The following is a 6020-nucleotide window of genomic DNA, read 5'->3' as shown; positions in this document are numbered from 1 at the left end:
AGATGGCCGCAAGCTGGAGCCCGCCCAGCACACATAGCCGGTCATGCACAGGTGGCTGCACAGAAGCCTGGAAGCAAAGCCAGAACCCTTTTTTTCTGCACCCCAGGCTTGTCTGCAATGCAGATGAAGCATCTCAGAAGCAGAATGAATAGTATTTGAGCCACACAGAAGCCGATTCACAAGGACTTCCTGTCCAGCCCAGTGCCTGCGAGAGACAACTGTGCCCAGGCACACAGAGCTGCACAGTCCCAGCACGTGGACACACACATGCACACACTTCGATTGTCAGCAGTCTTTCTGGATTGGGTCTTTACAAGAAGATCCAGTCCATGCATGGCTCTGGGAGCAGAAAGTTCACTGACTGCACGGCTGCCGAGCCTGGAACTGAGGAGACCACGACTAACAGGAGGGGGCCTCTAAGGGTCACCAGCCATGGGGGATACAGGGAAAAGAATAGAGCACAGGGAGCAAAAAGGGGGGCACCTGGCTCAGGCCTGGAGGTCCAGGAGGGCTTCCTGGAGCTGCATTACCCACTCAGCACCCACAGCACGTTTGCCATTTACATTCATTAAAAACAAATTTAAAATTCAGTTCCTCAGACACACTGGCTACATTTCCAGCAGCCAGTGGCCACCATGTTGGATAGCGCCAGATGGAACGTTTCCACAGTCACAGGAAATTGAAGTGGACAGCGCCATGAGGGTGAGGGGACCCTGAGGGCCAGGAGCAGGCCTGCTTGAGGCTGCCCAGGGCAGCACAGGTGCAAGGAGGGGACGGTGACAGATGCACTAGACTGGGGGGAAGAACACAGACAGTTGCCAAGCCTCCACACGCACGAGCTGGCAAGGAGCCGGGCTTGGCTGATGGCGAGGAGCCCTGGAGAGGATCCAGAGGGAGAAGCTGGGCCAGGCCTCCATGTGGGAGAGGCTAGGGCAGTGCCACAGGGAGCGGCTCCAGCCACAGGGACAGTGAGACTCAGGGGGCCTGGCCAGGGGTTATGCCAGGAGGAACTGGTCTGAGTCACCCGGGCACAGAGGGAGGAGCCTCAGCTGGTGTGCTGGGCGCTGGGGCTGCCCTTGTGCAGAGGACAGGGCCATGTTTAGGTTGCTGAGTGTCAGGGAGACAGGCAGGGGGCAGAGGCCCTGGTCCTGGGGAAGTAGAAGCTAGAGCCACTGATGGGGTGGCTGTCAGCACACAGATGTAGCTGAGGCCTCAAGAAAAGCCCCGGGGGCTAGGGATGTAGTTTAGCAGTGCAGCAACTGCCTGACAAGTACAAGGCATTGAGTTTGATTTCCAGCACCAAAAAAGAAAAGGCTCAGTGACACAGGCCTGGGTCAGTGGCTAAGAGAAAAAGGAGCCAGAAGCCGGAAGACCAGGAGACTGAGGAAGACTAAACATCCCTTAGGAGCCAGCATGCTGTGGCTCTGGTTCTGGCCCCTGGGGTGTGGTGAGCGGACACTGTCAATCCAGGCAGGGCTCCCGACTCTCCAAAAAGGGCCCTGGCTCTTCTGCAGTGTGACCTGGCCATCTGCTCCTGGGTGGAGGGCGGTGTCCCTCTGGGAACCTGATAGGAAGTTTGGAGGTGATGCCATGGGACTTGAGAACTCAGATCATGAGGTTTCCACCCCTCCCAGACACTGACCTTGGAGCCCTAAGCTGAAATGTAGAACAGGCAGGAAGCAAACAGGCTAGATGGTAGGTGTGCGGCAGGGGCTGGGACTTAGCTGGATGCAGGACAGGGACTTGGATGCCACCTGGCTGGCTGGTCAAGCTGATGTGGTTGAGTGGGTTGAGCAGGGGCTCATGGTACAGGAGTCTGGGGTATGTGGGGAGCAGGCATGGATGTCAGAGAACATTCCGGTTCAGGCTTACTGGTTCTGGTCCAGGAACTCAGTGGAAGCAACATCAAGGGGTGGGGAAGGCTCAGGTCTTACAGTTTACACTGTTCCTGTGGCTCCCACTGACCAGCTCCTCTAAGCCTCAATTTACTGCCCTGGAAAATGGGGTACAGAGCCCTCCCTCGTGTGTAGTAAATGCAAGGTGAATGGGATGTCCCTTCTTTTTATCATTTTTCTTCTTTATTTCTTGTTATTGAAACAAGGGACCCTCACATGTGTGTGGACTTCACTGTTGATAAATACATTCAAGGACAAGGTTACTATATTTGCTTCATTTTATAGACAGGGAAAATGAAGTCGGAAGCAGCTGAGATGATAACAGGTCTCAGAGGACTGGAGTCTTCGGTTTGTGTTTTTCTGTAGCCACTCACTCTTCCCCTGGGTAGAGGCAGGAGGAGGGAAGGTCCACTGGGGCTTCTCAGGGCCCAGGACCTGGGTTCGGTCACCAGGAACAGATTAAGCTTCTCCCTAGCCCTGCCTGGCCCAGCCTCTGCACCTGCTTGACCTCTGAAGTCCAAGACAAATTGTGACCCAAGAGTGGCCACAGGGAGGTTACAAATGAGGCTGATCTAGTCCTTCCTGACACACACTGGAAATGCCTGGGCCATCCTGGGTCTCCAGCATCCAGGAGCTGCTGGGAGATGGCTTGCACTTAAGGATACTGCGGTCCTGACTGTAGGGGGTCCTCACACAAGGCCTCAGAGCCCTGATCTGCTGCCTGGACCCCAGCTTCCCTCCTCCTGCACCATCCTCAGCATCTGGTCCTTCTTCCAAATGCAATGCTGTTGCCCCTAGCAACCAAGCTCCAGGCCAATCCCAGCCCTCCTCCCTTCTCCCTCCCTTTTTCCTCCTCCTCTTCCTTCTGCTTCCTTGTTCCTTCTTTCCTTCCTTCCCTCCCCCAACCTGTGGAGACAGTGCCCAGGACAGAAGGTCCCTCACGCTCCATGCCAGCTGGGAACCAGCCGAGCTCCCTGGCCTTCCCTGGTTACTGGTTGGCTGATGAGAGTGTGCTCTGCCTGCCCAGCCGACCTAGTACCAAGGTCACACAGGCCAGTGATGTCCTGGGAAGACCCCCAGGCAGGGTTCTCAGGGTGCCCCCAGCTCGCAGCTGGCAGCTGGAGAAGAAGGGGGCCTCAGAAGAGCTGTGTGAAGGGGTGAGCCTCTCAGAGCTGGATGCAAGCAAGGAGAGGCCTCTGCAGTGATGATGGGCTGTGCTGGTCCTGCACAGAACAGAGAGGACTGCAGCCCCATCCCTGGCAGCCTCAGAAAGGAGGGCCAGAGGGCTCAGCTGATGGCCACCTGTCCTATCCCTCCATCATTATCTCCCTTTCCCTGTCCCCTGAGTGCCTAAACCTTTGGCATCATCCCCTCTCTGCCACCACTGCCTGCCCTGAGGCTCCGGAGAAGGGGACAGTACCAAGGAAGATGCCCAGCCACGGTGACGTCACCCACCCACAGAGCTTCAGATGGACACAGCAGGCTCAAAGGCAGTGACAGCCCCATGACCAGTGCCTGCAGGTCAACTCCCCCTGGGTTCAGTATTCTTTCATACACTGAATAAGAACAGTAGAGCACCACCTGCCTCCTCTGGGCCTCAGTTTCCCTACCTGGAACATGAAGGAAAAGACTAGTGCCTCTGAGGACCCTCTCGGCTGGTGCCAATGACTAAGTCCAGCTGTTGGACCAGGGCAAGGATAGCAGGGGTCATCTCTGTCTTCCCTCCTGGATGAGGGCCAGTATGGGCTGTGGGGTCCAGGCGGTTCTGACCCTCACAGAGGCCTGAGTCTCCGTCTGCTGAGTGGGGATGACAATACTGCCACCCATCTCAGGCTGCATGCGGCCTCCAGGATGGTGCCAAGGTGGACTTCCTGTCCAGTGCGGCCTGAGCCAAAGGAACAGCTCTGCATGGCCACCACCCTCTGGATGCCCAGCCCTGGGCTCAGGGGTCCTTGGGGCTCTGCTGCCCTCCAGTGGCTGGAGGCCCCTGGGCACTTAGAACTGGAGACCTGGCTGATTCTGCCGGCATCTGACATAGCCCAGGACCTTCGGAGAAGGTGGCAGGGACCTGCAAGTCAGACGCAGAATCTGGGGTTCCTGTCCCCAGAACTCCTAAGCTGGGATGGGACTGTCCTGGGGACCTGCTCACCTGGGGATACTGCTGTGTCCTGGGCCCCTCCCTTCCAGCCACTGGCAATGCTGACCTGGACCTCTGAGAAGTGTTCTTGTGCCTGCCCAGGGGTCACTGCAGATCTGTGGGCCAGTGTGGGGAGCAGGGCAGGGACCTTAGCCCCTCCCCCTTGATTAATCAAATACTTGAAATACTGGCCTTGGACATGATTGATGGACGGAGCATAGCTAATTACCCTGGAGATTAAAATGACTGTTTCTGTTATAAAAGGCTGCAAATGAGTTAATTATTTCCTTTGCTCACCTCTCTAACCTCGTTACACTTCTAAATGAATAGCAATATTGATCTTGGAACTGATTTTGGTGTTACACCGCCCGAGCCGCTTTAATTAGGGTTTGAAAACACTGCAATGCCTCCTCCTTCTGACTGAGGAAATTAGCCTTGGGTTTTACTTACATTTCACAGCCACGTCCTCCACCAGGGAGAGGGCTGCCACACAGCTCCATCCTGCCCTGGCCCGGGCTCCCCTGCCTCTCACCTCTAGGAAGATGGCAGGAGGGCCTTGGGGACAGCTCACCCAGCCTCTCCAGTCATAACTGGCAGCCTAGAGATGACAGGGAAGGGCTCAGCATCCCTTGCTGAGGTGGGGCAGGTCTGGGACCTGGAGCTGTCACGGATTCCCAGGTCTGGATCTGCAGCTCCCTGACTGAATAAACAGCTCTTCACTGTCCCTGCTCAGCTCTTCACTCAGACTCAGGAGCCCCTGTCCAAGTTCCTGCCCCTCCTCTCCTTAGGGCTGGTGGAGTACGAACTTCCAGCCCCAGTATAGACCAGGTCCAGAGGGGACAGGGGCAGGCACCAGCATCCTGCCTTGGGTCACTGAGGTGACCCAGGTGACACTGAGCTCAGTTGACCTCTCCCCTCTGAACTTGACCATCTACCTTAGTCACTCTTCCCACATCTGCCAGCACTGCGTCTTCAAGGACAAGTTGGTGTAGCCAGGCAAGTAGGTGGGGCCAGGAGAGTGGGTGGGGTCATACATGTGGGTGGGGCTAAGAAAGTGGGTGGGACTAGGAGAGTGGGTGGGGCCAGGCAAGTGGGCAGGGCCAGGCACTCAGACAGGTGGGGACAATGAATAGGCTGGGTCTGCCCCGTTATTCTAAACAAAGCCTTCCCTGGACCTCAGCTCCCTTCGGCCACGGCCAATGCATACCCAGTTCTCTGTTCCCCATACTTACATCTCCCCCTAAAGCAAGTTTCACAGAGGTCACCAGCCGCCTGCGTGATACCTCCTTTTCTTCTGTGGCACAGTGATGCCTGTTTCCCTCCTTCTACCGCATTGTTCTGCACAGCTGTCCCCCTCCTGTTCTCCAGGGCTCAGGGTCAGGCCTCTGCTCTTCTCTCCCTGAACACCTCCCTGGCAAGGCCACCCTTCTCAGGTTGTCTGCAGTTGTAGCCAAGTGGCTGTTGAACTCAGTTCTCTCACCTGACCCATAGGTAGGAGCTTCCAGGGAGGGCCATGGCCAGAGTCACACTTAGGCCACTCTAGCTGTGGTCTGGAGTATGTAGGGGGAGGCAAGGTGGAAACGGACCAGGGAGGGGCTGTCTGCATCTAAGCAAGAAGACATTCTGAGGGTGGGAGGAGGGGACCATCCTTGGGGTGGGCAGCTTTGGGGGCTGTTTCCTAGGTTTCCAATCCAATGCCTGTTGTCACGTTGGGCCACCACATGCCTTTGGGTAACATCAGGGAGAAGCAGGCTTCCAGGGAGTGTCCACTTTGCAGAGTTGGGTTGAGGAGCCTACAGGGACATTAGGGGAAAGGGGCTGGGGGAAGGTAGGGGACTTGTTCAAATGGCTCCAGCCAACTAGTGGCCCTATCCCTCAGGGTAGAGGTGAAAGGAGGCTACAAGAAGCCTGGGGTAGGGCCGGGGCTTTAGCTCAGTGGTGCCAGAGCCTGCCTCGAAAGTGCAAGGTCCCGAGTTTGATCCCTGGTA

At 56.6% G+C, this 6020-nt stretch overlaps 1 long non-coding RNA gene across 1 annotated transcript; it reads right to left on the bottom strand.

Moving 5' to 3' along the window:
• Positions 1-1795: 1795 nt before the first annotated feature.
• Positions 1796-5554, bottom strand: LOC110347142 (uncharacterized). The gene is made up of 3 exons (XR_002391570.2): positions 4968-5554; positions 4483-4630; positions 1796-2276 (listed from the first exon to the last, which is right to left on the bottom strand). It is a non-coding gene; the product is annotated as an uncharacterized LOC110347142 (long non-coding RNA).
• Positions 5555-6020: the final 466 nt, after the last annotated feature.

This window comes from Heterocephalus glaber, unplaced genomic scaffold (genome assembly GCF_053883595.1).
Source record: "Heterocephalus glaber isolate CG9 unplaced genomic scaffold, H.glaber_assembly_v1.0 deba00001140, whole genome shotgun sequence".
NCBI classification, from domain to species: Eukaryota; Metazoa; Chordata; class Mammalia; order Rodentia; family Bathyergidae; genus Heterocephalus; species Heterocephalus glaber.
This window is presented reverse-complemented; position numbering and strand designations above follow the sequence as displayed.